We start from the raw sequence: 23,677 nt of genomic DNA on the forward strand, positions 1-23,677 counted from the left end.
TCACGTCCTTCCCCTTTCTCACTTTCTGGGGTAGGTGGGTGTATAATCCTCACGGGTTTGTCATTTAGATGAAACAGGAACTCCCCTGACTGCCACTCTCTCTCTCGACCTTGTGGTATGCGTGTTCCTTGTGATGATATTGATCGCGCTGGCTCTGAGATTGCTGGCGCCACTTCCCCTAGTGTGCTTAATGATGGCGTGAGATCTGCCATGGATAACAGTGGCACCTCTCCTCCCCCTGGCAGCATTTGGCCTCTATCGCACAATGCTCTTATCTGCGTTATTTCCATCTGTGCATGCTCTAGCTCGCGGTCTAATTCTCCGGTTAAGTGTGCCAAATTCACGGGGGTGCACTTGTCGGGCCATACAAACCTCCTTTATCATAGAGCGGTGGTGCCATAGCAACTGCTCCGGTTGAAGGTGTGGGGGGTGGGACATGCTGGTGTGTACAGGGGCTCGCTGTATACTACTGCTGGCCTTGACATTAAGGGATATATTTTCGTTGTATCGCCCTCAGCTGTAGTGGTTGTGCACTCGCCCTTTGGAGTTCCGCTTACCTCTTCCTGCATTTTCTGGTTTTCGTTTGTTCTTTCTTTACCTACCCTCTGCTGTAGGCGTAACTTCTTCAAACATTCGCCACAGGTCTAGTACTTCTCTTCTATTCTGTAACTGTTTCCCCTTATACCTTGCCAACAAGTGTGTGGACACTAAATCTAACACCCTTTTATCAAATGACCCACATTCTGGCCAAATTGGCATCACACTGTCTCCTTTTATCTCTGTCAACCACTGATCGTGGTATTTTTGTTTCTTCTCACTGTATAACCGAAGGTGCTGACAAATATGAGCTAGTGGTGTTATTCCCCCCATGTCGATATTTTTCCCTTTGTCTGTACTTGCCCTTCAGTCTCTCTTTCCCTCTAATCACTTCTCCACTTGCCTTTCTTCCCTTCTAGCTGGACAATATACCACAAATCTTCTCAACTACTTGTAGTTTGTATGCACATATGTGTATCAATATATATATAAATCAATTTTCAATGTTAACCTTATGATTGTTGCATGTTAAAATTCAACAGTTCATTTTTTGCATATTTTGCCACTTTACCCACAAATCAATCACAGTACTTGGATATCCTTGACAAAAATGGACAGAACACAAAAGACATATAACACATCATGCACATGCAATACCTGCACGCTTTTACTTCCCGCTTTGTCCTTGTTATCACCCCTTCCCTGTTTAGCCTACTCTTCTCATTCACTCCCCACCTCTTACACCCTCTTACTCTTTTTCAAGAATTATTTCGTACCTAGAAAAATAATGTTCTAAATAACTACTGAGTCTACTCAATATACGAGACTCCTACTATTTTCTCTGTATCTTCACTTATTTATTCTGCACTGGACGAGACAATGCTACTCGGCACCGTCTTCTACCCTATAACCCATTACCACCTGTTCCCTCCTGTTTCCCCCTTACCTTTCCTTGGTAACCTTCGCAACCGGCACTCACATGTTCAGTTAGGTGACCCGAGGGTCGCCACTCGCAGTCCGACCCCAGTTAGGTCCACATCCCAACCAAGCCGTGGCCCACCTCGGCGAGCAGCTTTTCAGTCGGGTATTCGTCAACCGGGAACCCTTGACCCTTCTTCGTAATGTGCACAGGCTGGTCGGCCGTGGAGGCAATGGTTTTGCTGGGGGGTGTCCCGGATCTCGCCGCACAGGGCCGGCCCCGAGGCACCTCTCCGATCACGTGGCAGGGGGTCACCAAATGTTTGTGCCCTCCCTGATTTACACGTGTAAAATGAATAAAACAGACACTCCCCAGACAGGGAATAAGGCACAAAAGAGCAGGCTGCGAGAGTCCAAGGAAAAGTTTATCTAAATCTCTGAGAGCGCTCTGGCCACATCAAGGTTACAACACATTGTATAAGCACATTGACATGTAACATATGATGCTGCTTTGGAACCGGATTGGTCAGCCAGGGTGATGTCTTAGGTGTGGGCATCATCTCTTCCTCCGAGTTGGTTGCTTGGTTGGCGGGAGGATTTACGTCAGACATCTGTGCTCCGGATGGGTGAAGGTCAGGTTGCTGTGAAACACGGTGGTCACTATCTATCTAAGCTAATGAATACATTCTAAATAATACAAGCACTAAATAATGGTTGATCAAAAGACCCTCAGTAGTTTATCATGTCAATATACAAATCACACAGGTATCTATATCATCTATAACATTTGGGTTATACAGGTCACAGGTTTACGGGGCTTGACCACTATAAAACTCTAATTGAACTGTGGGGTTAGTCTCACAAGAATCTCAGGTATGTGGCATTTGTTAGTATTAGGCACGATATACTGCAGCAGGGGTCCAATGTTAGTTGGGGGTCTGTTGGTGGGCTTCATAGCATGGTCAGCGGTCTGGCACATGAAAGGAATATCTTGCAGGGACACAGGGTTAGAATGGCAATAACTTTCAACTGGCGAGGGTAAGAGGGCAAGGACACTTTTGTGGAGATGGGCGAGCTATGGCTTAGCTCATGTTGGTTTACATGCAGGACAATGATCTCAGAGGAAAAGAGATGTGTTACATTTATTATTTTGTTGCAAGCATGTCCGGCTTCAGCGTGAGAATGGAGCTGCAGAGTTTTCTAGTCAGAGTAGGAACAAGGGTGGGGGCCATGTGCTCCGAGCTGCTGGGGCGGGGAAAGGGAGAGAGGCATTTTGCACTATCGCAGTGAGGCCTGGTCACCAAGATGGAGTCGAAAGGGGGGTACAAAAATGGATGCCCTGTGTACTGCTCAGTGGTCCCATCTACGCGACTGTAACCCAAAGTTAACATCGCATAAGGGCGAGGGGCATACTCACTACTGGAGCCACTTGGTCCGATTTTTGTACTGAGAAGTGACGGCAGAGAGGGGCCTGTTGGCCCCTCGCTCCCACACACAGGTAAGTTAGCCTTCTTTGAATACTACACTAACTCTTTAAAGGTCCATGGGCACTAAGGACGCTTAACTTAAGGATTCTCACCCAAGTATGATAATCTGGATAAATAGGGCTCTCGTGGGAAACTAACTCATCTAGTTATTTAAACCATCCATATTTCTTTATAGGAATTGGGACCAATAACATTACAACAAATAGGAACTTGTCCTTAAAAGACAGTAGGAGCAGAACTAGATCCTTTGGTAAGTTTGCGTCACGAATAATAGACATGCATCTCTCTTTTTTTTTTAAATGCCATTATTTGCATCAATGATTTGGTCAGGGCTAAGCCACAACTTTTAATTAATTTAGATCTGGAGTCACGTTTGAGAACACAAGCAACAAATCACCAAAAGGATTACCCATATGTAAATTCATGAAGTTAGCACGAATGGAAAATATAATTGGGTAAGCCCGGGTCACAGATCAACGACCCGCATGTATACTCTAGCATGCTAATATTGCAATCATAGCATTTTCAGGGTTATTTTTATAAAATCTTTTGGTCATTTTAGATTTGAAGACTGTGCAAGATCGCAAGCAAATAATTATAAAGACAAATTCTTATATGTCAATTTACAAGCACGAGCTACAGTAGGAGTAAGTGATCCGCTTATGTATTTGAGAGCACCTCAGTACAGAGTAGTGCAAACTTTAATACAACTTTATATCTTACTACCAGATACCAATTTACAGAAGAGGTTGGTAAATTCTCCAACCTGATCATTGGACACATAATAACTAAGCGCGATAATGAATGGGGCAACCACCTGATCACGTGTATTTCTCAGGTGTAGACACCTTAGCTAACAAGCAATAATTCACCTTATGCATGGAAAGGTGCTGGGACGCTAGTCACACAGGGGGAACAGAGACCTAGGCTAATGAGCCATCGCTGTGGGCCGCACACACTAATTACCCTTGAGGGGTTAAGTTTTCTTCAAAACAGTGCATCTATAATAAAGCAGTGCCCACTCACATCCGCAGATAGACTAGTCACATATGTAACAATTTCTTTTTTTAATGTTTTGGTTATTGTGTTTATTTAATCCACAGTGCTAATGGTTTGTTTTATCTGTGACATTGTTATTTCAAATGAATATGAACTCAATTTCATTCATGCTGCAATGTATACAAACAGCCTTGAGGACGACTGAGGGTCGAAACACGTGTCGGCTGTGATTGATACTACCCTTACATTGCTTACAGAAACTGTACAATTCTGTCTTTACCATTGGTATACACACAAATGTAATGAATGCAAAGTGTTGGAGCGCAAGTTGTCAGCATTAGCCTATTCTTCGTACTGGCACATTATCAAGCCCTGACTGTTCCACAGCTGAGTTGCTGGGTCACTGATAAAGTATTACAGAAAATTATCCAGATCCAGTTTTGCGCTCACGGTAGCTCTACACGAGAAATCTGCAGAGAAAATATCCATGAGAAAATTGGCATGCGAAAAGTTCTTAAATTAGCAAAACTGTACTAACTGATTGCAAGATATTTTCCCTTGTGTCCCTTAGCTAGCCCTCTCCCCCTAGGTCTGTACTGGAGTGTATTACAAAGAGCAGTATCCAGAGAAAATCTGGGATTAATGGCAGCCAGTCAGATAGCACAGCAAGCTAAGCGCTCGCCCCTGATATGTGTGTGCAGCCTGCTGTGGCAGGTGCGAATCCCGGCAGTGTCAACTCAGCTTTTCATCATTCCGAGGTCGATAAAATGAGTACCACTCTGTGGGATAATGTCTTCTGTTATTTGGGCAATCTGAGACCTATGGGTGTGTAGCACTACATAAGAAATACATTATTATTATTATTACTCCTGTAGCATACTTATATTAAAATCGACATGTATATTAAATGATCAAAGCAGCGAATGCCTGTTTCTTTCTCCTTGCAGCAAATACACATAAAAGGCTCTGTGCCCCAGCCCTCCAGGGGCAATGTCACCAATCAGTGTAATAGTGCAGTGGCACAGCTTGGGTTGCCAGGATATTATCAGGATTTGAGAGTTTCAAGACCTTGTTGAAAGCTAATGTTCTACACAGAGCCTGTTATTCTTGAAGCGCCGCAATTAGATGTATTTTGCTTCAATACATTTCGGTCTCCCATGTAGCCACTTAAAAAAACTGAAGTAGGATCACCAGGTGCTGTCTGGCATGGGTTTGCTATAGAAATAACTATTACACAGCCACGGTGGCGGCATCATAGTTACAACTGCAGTAAAGGAAAAACACCACATTTCCTCTCGAACGATTGACCTGGTCCATGCGAGTTCACCAACATTTCTCCAGCAATTTATCCGGCCACACCCAGACGTTTATAGGTTTTATACTAATTGACCTTGTCACAATGTCACAATTGACCTCGGGAGAATTGACCTCGGGAGAAATGACCTAACTTAGAAGGTCAATTAGGAAATATACGTGGGGGAAACCCCCGCAACCCTCTACCCAATCCAAAATCCCCTGCAACCCCCCACCCAATCCCCTTGTATTACTTATAATCCAAAACCAACCCAATACATATATAAAATAACTAAAATAATATAAAGGTCAATTCTGCAGAAGGTCAATTAGGACCACTATAATTAGGTCAATTGTGCAAAAGGTCAATTGTAAAAGGTCAATTTGGGTAATCCCGTTTATAATACATTTGGTAACTTTTCATGAATGTTTTCCTGCAAACAATGCTGAAAAATACGTGATTTTGCATAGATGATAAACATACAACACTCTCGGGATGCAAGTCTCGAAATTACTTGCTCGATGTCTGGGAAAAACCTAGAACTTACCCAATACTGGGGCACAACATAAGAAACGTGGTACTAAATATGAACACATTTTCAGATCGCCTAAAAGGATCCTATAATTCGACCTGCACAGTAGATCAAAAGCACCCACTGATGAGCACCACCCCCCCCCCCCCAACAATCTGTGCAGAATATAAGGGAGACTAGACAGGCAATGTGTGAGGAATGGCAATGCACACACACACTTGCACAGACCCCACAAACGCCATCGCACATACACCAGCCCTCACTCAAGTATCTCTCGACAAGGCATACATACACAGCGTGTTCTAAAATACAGGCGAACTCAATTTGGACATAAAAAACACACGACATGCATATGTGGAGACAACACACAATATGGGCAAACATTACACTGGCAACGCACACAAGCAGGCAACGCGCTCGAAATGCACATCTGCAAATCACACTTATTTATTTATTTTGCATTTATATAGCGCACATACAGCCCAAAGGCATCACGCCACTTACAGTGGAGAAGACATGGAGCATTAGAAACAGGTATCAGTTGGGATATAATAGCTTTCTTCACGGTTGAAAGAAGGTTAGGTAGTGGGATAAAAGGATAGTACACAACAAAGACGGCCAATTTACAGGTATACAATAAATTGCGACTTGGGGGAGGGGGGGGAGATCACCGACATAACATGGGCAAAGCACTCTTTCCCCCACTCGGCCTCTCGCCCAAGGCCTGGACCAGCCTTCTCTCACAGGATTCCTAAACTCGATCCATTGGTTCATCTTGCTCCTGGGGATCGAGGATCATGGTTCTGGTGAGAGAAACTTCTAGAGGATGCAGGGGAATGGCTACTGAAAGTTAAGCATTGAAAACTAGAATCCACAGTGTCAGGATAGAGGGGGATCTAAGCTTAATGCAGGGGTCTATTCTAAGAGGACCTCGTTTCCCAGTCCAATTTCCGGTTCCCTGCACTACACCATGGAGGAAGCATCCTTCATTTCACTCACAGTTTATGGGGTCTTTAAAGGGCCCCAGTACTGCAGAAGACAATTCGTCCTCCTGGGATTTTTTATTGGGCGATACTGGGCCAAGATCTTCAGATTCACCTCTTGCCCTAAGGTCCCCTACAACAGGAATTTTTCCCCTAGTTTTGGTGCTTAACGCACCAACGTTGTTAACGGTCTGGGCTTCAGCCCACTATGGGCTCTTCTCTCGTTCGCAAGGTTTCCAGCACTGCCAGGCTCCCACCTCCAGCAGGGCAGTGATACTCTGCCGAATTACCCCCATACCTTGTTAAAGACGTTATGGGATTGGTGAATGGTTTGTGGCCCTACATCCTTTGGATGCATTTCCCCACTCTTTTGCTAGACTCATGTGTTGCACTTTCCCCAAGTGCCTGTATTCCCTAATGCGTCGATGGGTTCTTGTACGTCTGTCACCTTTGTTGAATCAGCAAGACTTTCCTGGACGACTGACAGTCACCTGATCCTGCTTCTTGCGCTGCCAATGACATGTTTCCCTCTACAACTGGCACTGCACACATGTAGCCTGCTTGGTTTGCAATATTTGAGAGCATGCACTCTTCTAAATCCCTGTTCCTGCTCAATGCCCTATATTCGCTACCTTAGTGGTGCACAGTGAGGACTCCCTCCCCCATCCTCCAGCAGGTTTGTGGAATGCATTCTGGGGAAATCTTTTTTTAATTCATTTGTAATGCGCCAAGGGTCCATAGGCATTAAGGCATACAAAAAAGAGAGACAAGCAAAACAAGCGTAAATAACTGGAGAAAGCTCTAATGCCGAAGGCTAATTCATAAACCAGAAACTGGAACCGGCAGACAAATCCAGCAACAACGTATTTAAAGAAGCGACTCTTAAGCGCCTTCTTAAATGGCCCATTCACTGCATGTACAGTCCCCCCCCCTCTTACAACTCTATCGAGGAACTGGTGTTTTAGGTTTTTCTATCCTCAGGCACCACTGAATAATGGAGGCTCTACTACGTGGGACTCCGATTGATCGCCTAAAACAAGGGTCTGCAGTGTGCAATCAGTGGCCGCCAGATATTTTGGACTAGACTCCGACAATCATTCATCATGGATTATGCTGGCAGGGGCTGATCAGTCATAGTGCAAAGCATCTGGTTGCAGACACTTGTCCTATGTAAGCTATCTCATGATGGTCTAACCCGAGAGCCGTCCAGAAGGGTTGGCTGTGGGGGACATTGTGTAGGCAGTCCACAGTCCAGGACAATCCCCAAACATACCACTTCAAGGGTTCCTATCAAAAAGATGGTGGCTTCCTCTTGCCCTACCTGCGGTCCTTGGACTTAAACACCCTGCAAGACACTCCTTTACATAACTCTCACTTCCAATTGCCCCCACTAGATTTTCTCCTCCAGGGAGTACAGGTGCCCTTCTTTTGTGGGAGCTTTCCTCAGGAGGCCATGCACCTGGAGGTGCGTTTGACCTCAATATTAGTGTTTCAATTTCTAAAAGGAATGGGCTTCGGATGGATGTACGACAGCCATTCTAACGTTAGAACAGGCTCATCCTCCATGCACCACTCTCGTAACCAAGAGGAGAATGGCTTTTGGTGGTGCATCAGGTAACCTAGGCAGTTATAGAGAATGGACAGCATTCAGCAATTGGGGAAAATCTGACAAGTCAGTCCCTAGGACGATGGTCTTTGGGAGTAGAGGCATTATGGTTGCTTCCTCTGGGCTGGCATGGAAATGAACTCTCAAGGAGAGAGTTGCCTTGGGGTAACCCCTCCCCATACCTACGGATAAAGGTGATCTAGAGCTTCCTCCTGGATGGTTAAGAGCCAGGTTGCCATGTACCGCTGTATGTCAACTTCCTGGACAAGAGGCCTCTGGCCATGTGTTCCCATGTAATGCTGTCCAGGGTGTTTCTCTCCAGTCCCCCCGCAATAGCATCTCTGTTCCCTTCTCATCTTTCCATTTGCCCCCTCTGGATCCTCCTGCCGCTAGGCAGCCTCTTGTTCTGGAACTTCACTGGGCAACATATAGCTGCCGTCTAGCGGCTCTTCCAGTCAGAGATACGGGCATGCTCGGGTTACCTTACTGCAGGAGTTGCACGTGGAGAGAGTCAAGTTAATAATAGTGGGTCTGGGTTTCCCAGTTAAGCTCTGCTTCTCCTGATGGTCTGAAAGAAAAGTGCTTGGTAGTTTCCTATTGGGTTCAAGGTGCTAGGTTGTGACCTAGGTGGGGGTCTTAATCCAACAATGGCACAAGCAAGGCTTGCCTTTCCCAATCCAACAGCCAGCGATTTGAGGGTGGCGGTTCCTGCCGTCAGAGGACTAGGGAGGTAGGCCCTCTAGTGGCCGCTAGCAGCCTGTATTTCTTCTCCAAGAAATGGGTTATAATGGTCTTATAGCCCTCTGACGTTAGGGAGAAAGGAATGTGTAAACTGCTCAATCAAAAGTATAATCTTGATTCCAAGATGGCTGCCCTGATCATCAAACCATGAGGAGCTCGCTCCCACCCGGTGATCCCAGAAAAGGGTGCAAAAAGGGACCGGAGTCCCTTTATGAAGGTGGCATGGATGTGTGATCGCCTTGGGTGCAGGAACACCACCATGAAAAAAAGCAGAACAACAGATTTTGCTGCAATGCTGAGGACGTACGTGGGGCGCAAGGAAGACTCTTATTGGCGCCAAGGTGAGGGACGGGACGGCCGGTGAGCCCAACTTCGAGTGGCGCAGTAGAGTGATTCTCCCTACCTTGGGCACACACTGGAGGTAAGCAGGAAGGGGGCGCGAAGCAGCGGTACCTGCCGTGAGTTGCAGGAGTTTTGGCTGAGCAAGGGAGCCCCACACGGCAATCAAGGGGGCCCGGGCCCTGGCGAGGGGTGGACCCGGGACTCAAGTACGGCGACACCTCAGGCAGCACATACCACATGAGTGGGCGAACGGCAGCACCCCCCATATAAAGGGTGGCCTAATGCATCAGAAACACTGCAAGTAAGAGAAGGGAAGGCTACCTACTGAAGCCATTGGGGCCCGTGAAGACATAGATGCACAATCCCTACCTCTGACTCCCCGATAGGGCTACCGAGCAACCAGGCCCATTTCAGCATGCAGCATTATCTGTGCCCCACATCTTGCTACCCACTACTTCCCGGGGCCCCGCAGCTAAGCTAACGCTGATCACCCAGGGCCTTGCTCGCATCACAGATATATCCCAGTGGGCAACCTCTGCAATGGTGAAATAACCATCCCACCCCCTGGGGACTAGAACCACAGTGGGACCAGGAAGGCAAAACGGCCCGGGATTAGGGGAAGAAGATGCTACAGACCCTGAGACACCCGATGGTCGGCCAATGAAAACAACAAAAGTGTGAAGCACTGAGTGAGGTGAACGCTGGCTCTGCAGATTTGGGGCACCAAAACAGGGGGCATGAACACCCGCTCAAGGGGCCGCACATGATTAGAGCCACAGAGAAGTGGCTGCCACTTGCAACCCGCCGTAAAGGTTTGAATACTGCAGTATGCTTGAATATCAACGTTGAATAATTAATATCAACTTAAATAGCCCAATCCCTACAAGAAGTTAAGGGGGACATTGCAGAACTAGGAGACAGAGTTGACTCAACTGAAAACACTATACAGGAGCTAACCGAGGACACCCGCAAGATTGACACACTGGCAGACCAGCTAGCAATCGCCATACACAATCTTGAGCTCCAAGCTGAGGACCTTGAGAATCGGTCAAGGAGGGCGAACATAAGGGTCAAGGGATTACCCGAAAGCGTGAATGATTGTGACCTCTGAGACAATGCATCAAGTGTTTGCAGACCTGCTGGGTATTTCACGGGGGTGAAATACCTGTGGTCAGAATACATCAAGTGGGCCCAAAAAGAGCACAACCATGTGCCGGGCCAAGAGAAGTGGTAATGGCGTTACGAAGATACGATCAAAAGGAGGCAATTCTAAAAGCGGCAAGGAAAGCGACCCCTATAAAAGTCAATGGTACCGAAATCGTTATATCAAGACCTGGCCAAAACCACGCTTGCGAAGAGGAGGCAGATGGGCCCGGTGGCTAGGGAATTATCCTAGGCCCAGATTCGGTATAGATGGACCTATCCTTTTGGGATGATCTTTGCTTGGGAGCGCCACCAACATCGCATCACCACGTTAGAGGAAGGTCTCAGGATCCTGAACATTGAGGAAGAGGGGGGTGAATCCCTTGAAGGGCGATGTATGAGGTGCCCCACCCGGAAACCCTGGGAATGGAGGAGAGTACAAAAATCTAAGGCAAAAAGAAAGCCCCCACGCAGCCTGGAAGCTCAACGGTCTACGTCCCCTGTCTGAATGAAAGAACAAGTGCAAAGACAGGGCCCGGGAGCCTGTCAATTGTCACAGTAGGGGGTCTACTGGGGGGGGGTCACAGGCATTGATACTACAGGAGACTCCTCGATAAGGGGGATCGACCGGGCGGTGCGAGGAATGGTTCCAGTACTTGGAATCTGGGGAGGGCACTGATGTGCTTGACCCGCACTTAATTTCTCGGTGTTTAACGAGACTCGGCACCCATGGCTGGGAACATGGGAGGAGGAAGCTGTGCTTGGTTTAGCCGAGGGGATGGGGGAGCTTGAGGGGGCAGGAATAGGGGATGGAGGGGGCAGAGAGAGAGGGGGGGTTCGCTGCACCACAGAAACGCACAGGGGAAAAAGGAGGACAGATCGCAAACAGGGGATTCACTTGCTTTCACTGAATGTCAGGGGTTGAATCCGCCTACCAAAAGGCGAAAGGTAGAGGGTCTCTTGCAAGAGGAAAAACCTGAAAAAGTGACATTTCAGAGACCCACATCAGCATGAAATATAAGCACAAATTGAGGATAAGAGGTTACCCCCAGGTACTGCAGGCGAACGATAGGGGTAAGACGTGTGGGATCCTCATTGCGTTCAGGGATCTTACTGATTTGAGAATAATTGGGATAATGGCAGACAAAGAAGGTATATTCCTTTTTGCTTGGATTCAATGCGGAGGCAAAGCGATTACTATTGCCGCTTTCTATGCCCCTAACACGGGACAGGACGTTTTTTTGCGGGGTGTGTTGGAGAAGCTGGAGAAATATATGACGGTACAGCTAATAGTAACATGGGACATTAATTTGGCATGGAGCCCAAGGGTGGATAGAAGTGCTGCCATGTCCCCCACTGTTAAAGGCCTGACTCAAAATCTGCAGGCCAGTATGAACCGGTTAGCATTGGTCGACGCCTGGCACGAATCGCAAGGGGGGGACTAAAGGGTATACTTTATATTCCCATGTGCATAGAACTTACCTCGAGGATCGATCACATATAGGTGTCTGTCCAGCTTCTGGGACAGGTACGGAAGATGGCGCTGGGGCCCAAAACGTTGTCGGACCATGCTCCCCTGCTGCTAGAATTCCATTGGGAGATGGGGGATCTGGAATGTGGTAGTGGCAATTCCCTAGACACTTACTGCGGTACAGGGTGATCTGTGACGATCTACGGGATTCCATTCGAGAATTATTCGAAAGAAATAAGACCCCGGCATTGCAGGAACAGGTAATATAGGACGCTTTTGAAGCGACTATACAAAGGGAGTTGATAGCAAGGAAAGCACTGCGGGATAAGCAGGGAAGTGCTTTGTAGGAGGAGCTTGAACAACGCCTAATGGGGGTGATGGCTAGAATGGAAAGAGTTAAAGGGGTATCTCTCAGGAAGGAATACAGGCATCTCAAGGGTCAAATTAATATCTTACAGATGAAGGAAGCGGAAAGATCGCTACTATACTTGAAGCAGCGATACTATGTCCAGGCGAATAAAGCAGATCGACTGTTAGCCGGTCAAGTAGGAAAAAAGAAGCAGCTAGAGTGATCCTCTGCATTCAAACCTCTCAGGGAACAGTCACCACTGTATCAGAGGAGATCCTCCAAGCCTTTTCAGAGTACTACTCAGCTTTGTACTCCTTGGACGCCCCAAACAGGGAAAGCCAAGAGGCTTATCTGAGATCATGCTCAATGAATTGGCTAAACCAAAGTGAAAGGGAGAGCCTGGAGGGAGAGATCACGGAGGATGAGGTTTGAGCAGCGATTCGATCCCTACCGTCAAACAAGGCCCCTGGCCCGGATGGTTAGCTGTCAATGTTTTAAAAGGCATTCCAAGACACCCATGTCCCGACAATGTCATCTCTCTAACTCCTTTGCTACTTTGGGGCAGATTTCCCGGACAATGGAGGAAGCGAAAGTGGTTCTATTCGCCAAACCTAATAAGTACAAAACTCAAGTGTGGTTCACATCGCCCTATTTCACTAATAAATCTAGATGCAAATATTTTCACTAAAATACTAGCGGCGTCCAAGCTGAACAAAATAATCCCAGAGTTGATCCATCCAGATCAGGCAGGCTTCGTCAGGGGGAGGCAAACGTTCGATAACACAAGGCGAATTTGTCACCTGGTAGAAAATGTAAATAAGACTGGCCTCTCCACGGGGGTACTGGCCCTGGACCCGGAGAAGGCCTTCAACCACGTAGAGTGGTCATTTCTGTTCCTCACCAGGGAGGCTATAGGGTTTGGGCCAGGTTTTATCTGCTTGGTCAAAGCCAGCTATGGGGCCCAGTGTTAAGGCTAGCCATAAATGGGCACATCTCCCAGACAATAAGGGTGTCCAGGGGTACCAAACAGGGTTGCCCGCTGTCCCCGGTGTTGTATGCAGTATATCTGGAACCTTTGCTAACCAGGATCAGACGAGAGACCGGGATAAAAGGGGTTACATTTGGGAGGGGGGGACATAAGGTAATGGCTTTCGCAGATGACCTATTGGTGACCCTGATGGACTTCAACACCTCACTCCCGATTCTGTCGACTCATTTGGGGGAATTTGGCAACGTGGCGGGTCTGACGATTAATAACCAAAAATCTGAACTAATGGTTCTACAGGGGGAGGGGGCGCCAACTACATGTTTGGTGGATGCCGGGCAGTTTGTGCGATCAGATAGGGGTCTCCGATATTTGGGGGTATCGATAACCAAGACCCTAGATACCATGTACCAGGCTAATTACCCTCCTTTACTAGATACGATAAAGACATGGCTGGAGGAGTGTGGCCCACTTAAAATTTCATGGACAGGCCCGATCAACATTATCAAAATTATAGTCCTGCCCAGAGTACTGTATAATTTTCAAACCCTTCTCTTAGCGGTTCCTCAGACTTTTTTCAGGACCCTGAATAGACTGGAAAGTTCATCTGGCAAGGGAAGAGGCAGAGGGTGGCATGGGAGTTTGACAGCTGCAGCAGGGTGTGGCGGGATGGGGGCTCTGAACTTTAAAACATACTACCAAGCAGCCCCCCTAAGGGTCATACGAGAATGGTTCAATGAGAATCCGGATAAAATTTGACAAAGAATGGATTGAGCAGTGGTAAGCAGGCCCCTTGATGAAGTATTGTGGTACCCCAAAGTGGATAGACCATCCAATATCTATAAAAGCCAGATTACGGCCCTGGTGGGCGACACATGGGATGCCGTGGTTAAGAGAACAGGTATTACAACCTTTCCGTCCCAGTTTACTCCCTTGCTGCGTAATTCTCAATTTACTCCGGGGCTTGAGAAAGGCGCGATCACCAGGTGGGAAGAAGCAGGCTGTCAGCAAGCGAGGGATATGATGGAAGGGCAGGAGGTCAGTTCGTTCCACCAATGAAAACAGGCCATCGGACTGCATGCTTTGGTATGTGCAGCTAAGGCATTGGTTGTTAGCCACGGATATGAAACAGTCTATCATTAAGGAACTTACGCCACTAGAAAAAGATCTGCTTACGAACTTGAGAGATTCGCCAGATAAGCAAATTGCATAGAATGTTCTCCCTTCCCGCAGCCCAGACACAATGGATCTACATGAAACAATGGGCGAATGCAGTACCCCGTCCAATCTCTGAAGAGCAATGGTGGGAAGTGTGGCAGCGGATCCCAAAACTAATGAGGGGGTTGCAGATCCAGAGAAATGTGGATGAGGGTTCTAGTTCAGTGGCACCAAACGCTGGAGAAAATGCACAAATTCTATCCCTTGATGTCCGGGGCATGTTGGCGAGGCTGTAAGGAGGTGGTCACTTCGGTACATATTTGGTGGGCGTGCACGGTCTTGAAACCGTTCTGGGACTCTGTTAAATGGGGAAATGCATTTGTTACTGATAAAAATTGTTCAAATGCCAATAAAAACAAGTTAAAAAAATGTATAATCTTGGTGGCTTGCCATGTCTTCTGTTCCAGCCACTTATTTAGAACATCTTTAATTCTGAATGAAAACGGTCAGGAACTCACTTGATAGTATCCCGTGAGATACTGTTATTATATGGTGGGGAATATTTGTGAAGTCTGAATCGGATTAGTCACTATGTTTTTTTAATTATTCAGGAACCTCTTTATAGCGTTTCTCTGCATTCACCCAGCAGTCCGGCAGCTGCTGTAGGAGGTTTTCTAGCACTGTCTCAAAGTGAAATTCTCCATCAACGCCTTCCCCAATGATCGGACTCAAGGACGGGGGGCGGAGGGGGAGCCGGGAGAGAGGTCGGTTCAAGCTGATGCATCTTCCAATGAATTCACCAGAAGGGATTCAATGCTCGTCAGGATCCGGATGACCCTTGTCCTGCAATGTTCCCTCAGTTCAGGATGTGAGGCCAGGGACAGGGACTGCTGGGATGGGTCAGGTGGAATTTCTGTAGTGGGAGGGCCCATGTCAGCCTAAAGGTGGGGCGCTTGTATGTGAAGGCTGCTCAGGCAACACACCAGGCCAGCCTTCCACTGGTATCACCATGCTCGTCTTCTGGGTATAGCAGGTTTGCCCTTCCCAGGCTGTCGGATTGGAACTTAGAGTACAAGCATGGGTAGAACCTTCTGCTGCAGGCTTGTTTCATCCCATTCTTCACATCACATCAGCGAACAGGGCACGACTCACCACATATCAGTCGGGATACAATAGCTTTAGCTCAGTCTTGTCACACCTTGGAAACATAGTTCAGTTTACTCAGTCTCAGGGTATTTCGGTTGCTTGGAACACAAGCTGCCACCGGAATCTGTTGCCACTGATACAGCACCCACCTCCAAGGCAGGAACTTGTGATTGCCCCCTTGGCACAAGGTCAATTTCAAGTGGTACCAACAGGAACATCTACCCCCCTTCACCCCCGCCCTCCCCTTCCATCTGGGTGATTTTCAGATTGAAGGTAGTACTGCCCAACAGCCAAAGGTCACCACCCTCATGGGAAGACTTCTATGGTTCTCACGGTTTTCAGCACGTGTAACACACACATGACATGCATTCACAATATGCATTTACATTAGGTTTTAAACGCATGTAAACACGGATGACAGCTATGTGATTTTACCGAAAACTTCTTATTCAAGGCATTTTTTACAGACACAAATTTACTTAAAACCTCCCGAATTTGATGTTTTTATTTCTGGGGGCTCACCACCCTCAAGCCCCCTGTTTCCCCATGTTTTTAACTCCCCACCTGTTTAATCCCCTTACCCCTCCCCCCCGCCCATATATATTGCAGGGCCTGCAGTAGCAGCCCTTTTTGGCCCTCCTTGACGAATCCTCACAAATCTTTGCAAAAGAAAGTGTATGGCCCCCTCGGTATGATTTTGTGAAGTTTGGTTCAGTTTTGTCCAGGAGGAGTGGGGGGTAAAGGTCTAAGGGGGTCCCAAAATATGTGGAAATCATCAGACGCAATGGAAAGAAATGTACTTGCCCCTATAGCCCAAACCACTGGACAGATTTTCATCAAATTTGAGCCAGGAGCGGGCAGCCTGGTCCCGAAAACGTGCTTTTGTAAATTTGGTGTAAATCCATAGAGTGGCTTAAAAAAATGGGCAAAAATTAGGTACACTTTTTTTTTATATCTGGGTCTGGCCCGCAGACTCACTTCCTGATTCGGGGTCCGGAGATGCCACTGGACCAATCAGAGAGCAGCGTGATTGGGTTATGAGTGCTATAGAAAAATGTCACGTAACACACAATAGAACTTTGCACAGTTGGAATGCTCCTAATGTGCATACAAACTAGCAATATGCTCTGAAAGTGTATACACTCTAGGAGCATACATCACTACTCTTTGGAACACACAAAACAATACAAAATTAAATCGATGGATATATTTTTTTTAACAAGCGTTACAGATACTGCCTAGAAAAGGTGAAGTCTACAAACATTAATAATTCAAATGTTAAGATGGCTTGTTTATGAGAAATACTTTCTTCTGAGTAGTTTTGCTTATGTTTTGTGACTAGGTTTATATTGCGTACCACTGCCATTTGCATGGTCTCAAGGCGCTCTCTGGCGGATGTGAAAAAAAGAGGCGAGTGGGTTAGGTTAGTGGAAAAAGAAGGAAAATGATAGACAGGGTTGCTGTTGTGTTAGTGTGTGCGTTTCGGAAATAACCCAATAACTGTGTTCGGGTTTGTTTCCAGGAGTTCTGTCGAGGGCCTGTGCCTGAACGTTGGTGTTCCCAACGTGTACAGACAACCTTTCTATAGGTAGTAAAATTTCTCCAAAATATAAATGGCAGGGTTCCTTTCTTTTTCCATCTCCCATTACAACTGCTGTGATCATCTGATTCAAACACACACGGGCCTTTGAGGACTTGACTGGAGTTTGTCTTGTCCAGGAGCACCTTTGTAGAGGCCTACTGGATATGAACTGCCGAAAGTCACCCCCCCTCAAGGCTTTACACATGAAACACGAGAGGGTAATGGGAAAATCCGCCTTGTGTGTAAAAATAAATAAAAGACTAGCCTGTCACTGGTTACCACACAACGGATGGTTGCAAATTCTGTCAGTTCCCGCTTCTGAAAATGAAAAGCACCTTACTACGACTCACACATTTTTGTTGCCTTCTCGGACTCTCTCCATATCACTCTTACAGTCTGGTCTATTGGTTATTCTATCCTGGATGCCGTCTCATTTACTCTGTTTTACTGCTACTAAAATAGAGTTCATCTTTTTTTCCCTACTTCAACAATTTTGCTCCCAGGCCCCCTCATGTCCTTTCATTTCCCCGTGTTACTCTACCTTTTTCTTCCTTTACACGTAACTTAGGAGTTATTTTTGATAGCTCACTTTCTTCTTCCCTCCATGTTTCCAACATTGCCTGTGTTGGGAAGGAGGCAAAGTATACCTGCAACCCCAAGCGCTTCAGAATAAGGCAAAGGCCGTAGAAGGCGATGTAAGAGACGAAGGCGCTGGGGTGCCCTTAAAAGACCCATACGAGTATATTATTGCATGCTTTTTAGACGTTTTGTACTCACAGAAACAAACGCCATCTTGGAAAGTAGCATCGAAGGCCTTCCTCTTTGCTTCCACTTTCTCTCCTCCTCTCCTCTGCTGAACTTCTGGTTGAAAATGTACTGGTCACGTAGGCCACCCACTGATCTGGGGCCCAGGTCCCCTCCCCCGCCAGTTAGACACCTACACTGCCGCCCTGGCAACCCCCGCACTTGGGGACTGTTGTCTGCACTTACCCTTGCACTTGCCACCAACTGGCCCTACTTCTCGTATTGTTTTTTTTATTCTATTACCCATTGTACAGCACTGTCCCCACCCCCCTCCCACTCTGCACTTTTCCTCTTCCCCCTTCCCCTGCACTTGCGCAATCTGAATGACACCTGGCCTAGTAGGATCGCTGTCTCTGTCTTCCCTCTGTCCCCCCCCCTTGCTGCGTCGCGCCTTGAAACACTTGTTTATAGGTGTGTTATAAATGCCATATCATATCTCATCAAAACACTGGGTCTAAGCACAGTGCTGGCAGCAGGCATCCCAGGTGTAGGCTGCGTATATGAGGAAAAGACCAGGTTGTATCATGGGCACTAATGAGAAAGGCCAGAGCCACAGAGATCCATAAACCCTTCATCATCCTAAAATGTTGCCAACCTTCATGCTCTGGAAAGAATGTGCCCTGCAAGGCCACGGGAAGAGAGCTGAGCGTCTTTGTACAATACGATCCCACGAGAAGGTGGGCACGGGCCTCCGACCCTCACCAGTCCCACTTCTAGTTTACAGCACCCAAATGCCCCAGCTATAGGACCTCTGAATGCCAGGATACCAGCCAGCCCCAAACCACTGATCATAAATCTGTTAGACCCCCAATCGATCAAAAAGATCAGAAAGCAGGGCTTTCCTGCCTTCATTTCTAGGTCATGCAATTTGTACTGAGAGGTACAGGGAGGGATGAAATTATAGCTCAGAACGAGGGTGGAGACCTTGAAATGGTGCCAGTCTTCCTGGCAGTGAGTGAAGTGTGTGAGTTAGTGTGACCTCAGCTTTCCCTCGGGCCCCTGTCTGCTTATACCAGGTGCACTGCTACATAAAGATGCATTGTTTAGTTTGGCACTTATTATGAATTGCTCAGCTCCGGACTGATGACGAACAGAACATCGCCCACATGGAAGAAGATGGACAGACGGAGATGGGACCAATGACCTGGCATCCCCTGTGGAGCAGGCCGCCCATGTATAAGGTTGCACCAACCAGCCATGCAGGTTTTCACTTTATGTAATGAAGTCACTGATGATGCCTTGTACCGTCATAAGGTTCTGCTCGTGCAGACTTTGGCATAACGTTCCGCAGCAGCAGAGTTCTTTGTTAGCGCTTTTTCCTTTTGTATGGAAATAAAACATGTTATCCTTGCAAGAGGGGTATTGGGCCTTTTTCCTTAGTGGGTTGTATTTTTTCTGGTGTGAGCGTCTACAGGAATTTCCTTCATTTGGTGACCCAGACGTGATACCAGCGATCCTCGCGACAACAGAGGCTTCCAGGCCACTTCTCTGGAGGTGCCACGGCCACCTACAGCGACCAGAGGTGTACAGGAGCCATTTTTACAGAATTCCTGTCTGCTCTTTGAAGCGGGGCGCGGCTCTGAGGAGGGTGCAGAGTCGTTATTGGGGACACGCAGACGCGAGTCCATCCCTTGAGAGGGATAACGAGAGGTAGGGTGTGAGAGAGTGCTGTGTGCAAGGGAGCAGGAGGAGCGTGTTAAAGCCAAGTGGCGAGATCTATTTAATTATTGCTATTTTTATTTTTATATAAGGCAGGAAAAACAGGAGTGTAGGGAGCCTTTCCGAGTGAGGAAAGACTATGGCGCCATTCATTTTCTGACAAGCTGGTGAAGGAAAAATTAGGAGCTCCATATAATTAGAGGGCTCAGAGGAAGTAGTTGTTTTTTTAGCTTGTTATTTTAGTTTTTTTGTTTTAGTGTATTACAATTTTGTGTGCAAAAAGCAGAGGCCAGAAGTGGGCCAGTGTTGATAAACTTTTTTTAGAGCATGTAGTGTGATTGTATGTGAGTGTGTGTAGGAAAGGGGTGTGAGGAAGTGGGAATCATGGACTGGTAGTGATGCTGGTGATAAAAGTGTGCACAGTGCGTAATTGCAAGGGTTGGGGTTTTGAGCACGCAGAGTTCAAAGATGATGGTGGGGAACGCCTTGGGAGTACATTTATAGTGCATTACCATTGTACATGGACAAAATAGAGAAACATCAAAAGCAGTGGGTAGTAGAAACACAAGAGGGGGGTGCCCCGCTACTAGCCAGGGCAGGGAACCCACAATAGGGACATATTAGTTCATATGAGTATGTTTCTAGCAGCTAAATATAAAGGTAAACAACTGCAGAAAATAAATATTGGATTTATGGAAGATGTGGAGGATCCTGATGGGGGTGCGACACAGAATATCGAAGGGGCTGTTCTAGATACAATAGCAGTGACAGCACAGGGGAATGGGATGGCGACCACACACACAGGGCTTTGTCCACTCACCACTTGCCCAGCGACAGGGTATACAAACCCGACATGCGTACCCACCCCTGTGACTGCCCCACCACTCTACTTACCAGCACCAAGTACTATCCCGCCCCAAGACAGTAAGGCTCAGTAGGAGTTAGAAGCAGCATTCGAGGCAACGCAGGTAGAATTGGCCTGAGTGCAACACAAGACAGAGGGGGAAGAAGAGGGTGTGGGTTGGATGAATGGCGAGCAGGAGACATTGGGCCTCATTACTAGTCAGCCAGTCCGGAAACAACGGTGGTGGTAAATCAGCCGCCACCGTTGTTTCCGGACCGGCTGATTCCGAGTCCTGCAGGTCCGAGGTCTGACCTGGCGTGAGTACCACCACCTGCCTGCAGGCGGACATGAAAACCCCAGCTCGGTCATAGACGGAACCAGTGTTTCCATGGTCCCCATTCCCATGGAGCCCTATCGAACTCCATGGGGATTTACAGAATTCCGCCTCCAGAATTACCGGGTCACCAGGGTTGTAATGCCCGGGTGATTCCGGCAATCATGGAGGCGGAATGGTATTACCGGTTCGGCGGCAGCCTGCCGGTTTTTCCGGCATGGCTACAGCCGGACTCGTAATGAGGCCCATTTTGTTTAGGTTAGATAGCAAAACCATAAAGGATGTGCACATTGAGAAGGAGGTGGGTGGTGATGGACGAGCGGGAAGCACAGGGTACGGGAGAGTGAGGTCTGACGGGGGCACAGACAGGGAGCTGAGGGAAGATGAATGGGACACAGTGGATGAGATCGAGGACGACGAAGGGGATGTGGAGCAGGCACCAGAGGTCACGCCACAGGTGGAATGTTTGTGGGGACTGCGGTTAGAGAATAGGTACGGCCAAGTGGCGGTAGCAAGGACAAAAGGAAGTGCTTGACATAGGAAGGAAAGAGCTTTTTTAAAATTTAGTTTATACTGCAATTGGTTTATTAAAACCTTATACACTTTGTAGAAAAACAGTACAAAATTACAGTTTATCCATAGCATTCCATTAGATATTATCATAACTTGTTAAAAATTCTTCAATACATTACAATTACATTCAGTGCAAAATTAAGCAATTGCCTATTCCTATACATTTCCTACATGACAAAATAATTAAAACAGAAGATACATGTAATACTATTACAATTATCTTTGACTCCATATCTCCATTAAATGTATAAAGCAGATTTAATGTATCCCAAAGGTGAGGGAAAGCAGTTGAATATCGCTTTAGGGGTATGAAAGGATTTTTCCATGCGACCAGATAAAATAGAATTCTACCCTAGCACACGCTAATTCAGTCTAAGGGTGATTTTCTTCCATATATATTATGCTGCTCCCACATATACCAGAGTTTCTGCCATGTAGATAGTAGACCAACACTGGTCTGTAGTTATCATTCTAAGGTCACATACTAAATCCTTATAGCCCTTGTAGTACCACGCCTGTAGACAATTACATGCTGTTAAGAGGTGCCAGATCGTCTCTACCTCCTTTTGGCAAAACTGGCGTGCTCTTTTATTTCGGGGGACAAGTGTCCACGCCCCCAAATATTCATAGCACGGAAGAATGTCGAAGCGGAGAAAGGTGATAAATATGGAGACTTATTTATTGTTTATTTTTAGTAAAAATGTTGCGGTGTGGATATTTGTAACTCCTGCAAGCAGCATAAAACATAGCGTTTCTTACTTGACAGTCTAGCCAGGTTATTGGCTGCATTCCATTCCACAGCCTTTGTTTTCAAACGCTTATACATAGATTTTATTTCCGATACCACCCTCGGTATGCACAGGCCAATATCATTTACAAAGGAATTAACAGTGAGCTGTAAACATTGCATTAAGCTATTAGGTTCTTCCGTCATATCCATATTGGTGCCAATCGTACTCATCAGGCTGTTATGCTTACTTTCCAATATCCTGATTTTAATATACAATTAGAATAACATATCTTCCACAATGTCGTTAAGGAGGCAAGGCCCAACTCGCATCTAATGGCTGCTATTGGAAAGGACCTTGGCAGTCTCAAAACTGGTCTCCAAAGTTCTCCCTCTAATTTATCCAGGCAGTAATATATCTGGCCTACAGAGTCTCAAGTGCATATAAGGCTCCCTGTACAATACTACTCATATATTTCAAGGAAGCCTTCCACCGAGTGGCCCCCCTTTTTAGCCATATATCTCCTCATATCATTCCATTAGCTTTGCTTCAATTACATTGGTATAGAAGGTCTTCTGAGGATTATTCATAATGGGGATTCCCAAATAGGGGTAAATATCAACTACTTCTAAGGTATCTGTATCCATCGTCCACTTACAGCCATACTTTTCCTTCCTGGATCTACGTCCTCCAAACACAATGATCTTAGTTTTGTTTGCATTGATACATAAGTTATGATCTTTCGCATATATATATCAGTGTTTTATCCAGGATGGCCATAACATCTGCATACGTCATCCAACTAATGGCAACATCCCCAACTTTAGGGGGGTGGTTTTTTACTGTGGCTGTCATTTATAGTCCTGGGGTTAAGGAATTTTTCCCCCTGGCATTGAACAGACATTGTGCTACGTCTAGCAATCAGCCTAGGATTCCAAGAATCTAACACAGATGAACAGATCCTAGATACAGACTTCCCCAGAAGCGTGCGACATTGATAGATTCCTAAACATACAGCTTTTGAACCACAATATTTGTAGTGCACTGTGGACGGCTTTGCATCAAGTGTTAGTGATCTGATCGCAAGAGTAATGTTTGGCAATATTTGGAGTTGCAGTATTGTTTGATTAATTAAAAAACGCAGACAGTTTCAGGGAGTCTGAGGAGTGACACATGGAACAACCAGAGAACTAATTGTTCTATACCACCTACAAGATACACATTTTTGTTACACATTTGTTGCCCCTGAGGACTGTCCAGCTAGTATCAGCCATATGGGACAGAAACTTCTATAAATCAGGCTAAAATAGACAATGTGAAATCAGGTTAAGCGGGCTAAACTAGACACAATGTGAAATCAGGTTAAGCAAACCATCTCTGTGTCTTGTCTATTCATTGGGACTTGACTTTGTAATTGAAATTGTATTGACAATAATATGTGCTGGGCTAAAATTGACACAAT

The sequence above is a fragment of the Ambystoma mexicanum genome, chromosome 3q, assembly GCF_040938575.1.
Source record: "Ambystoma mexicanum isolate Mex_15411 chromosome 3q, UKY_AmexF1_1, whole genome shotgun sequence".
In the NCBI taxonomy this organism is placed as follows: Eukaryota; Metazoa; Chordata; class Amphibia; order Caudata; family Ambystomatidae; genus Ambystoma; species Ambystoma mexicanum.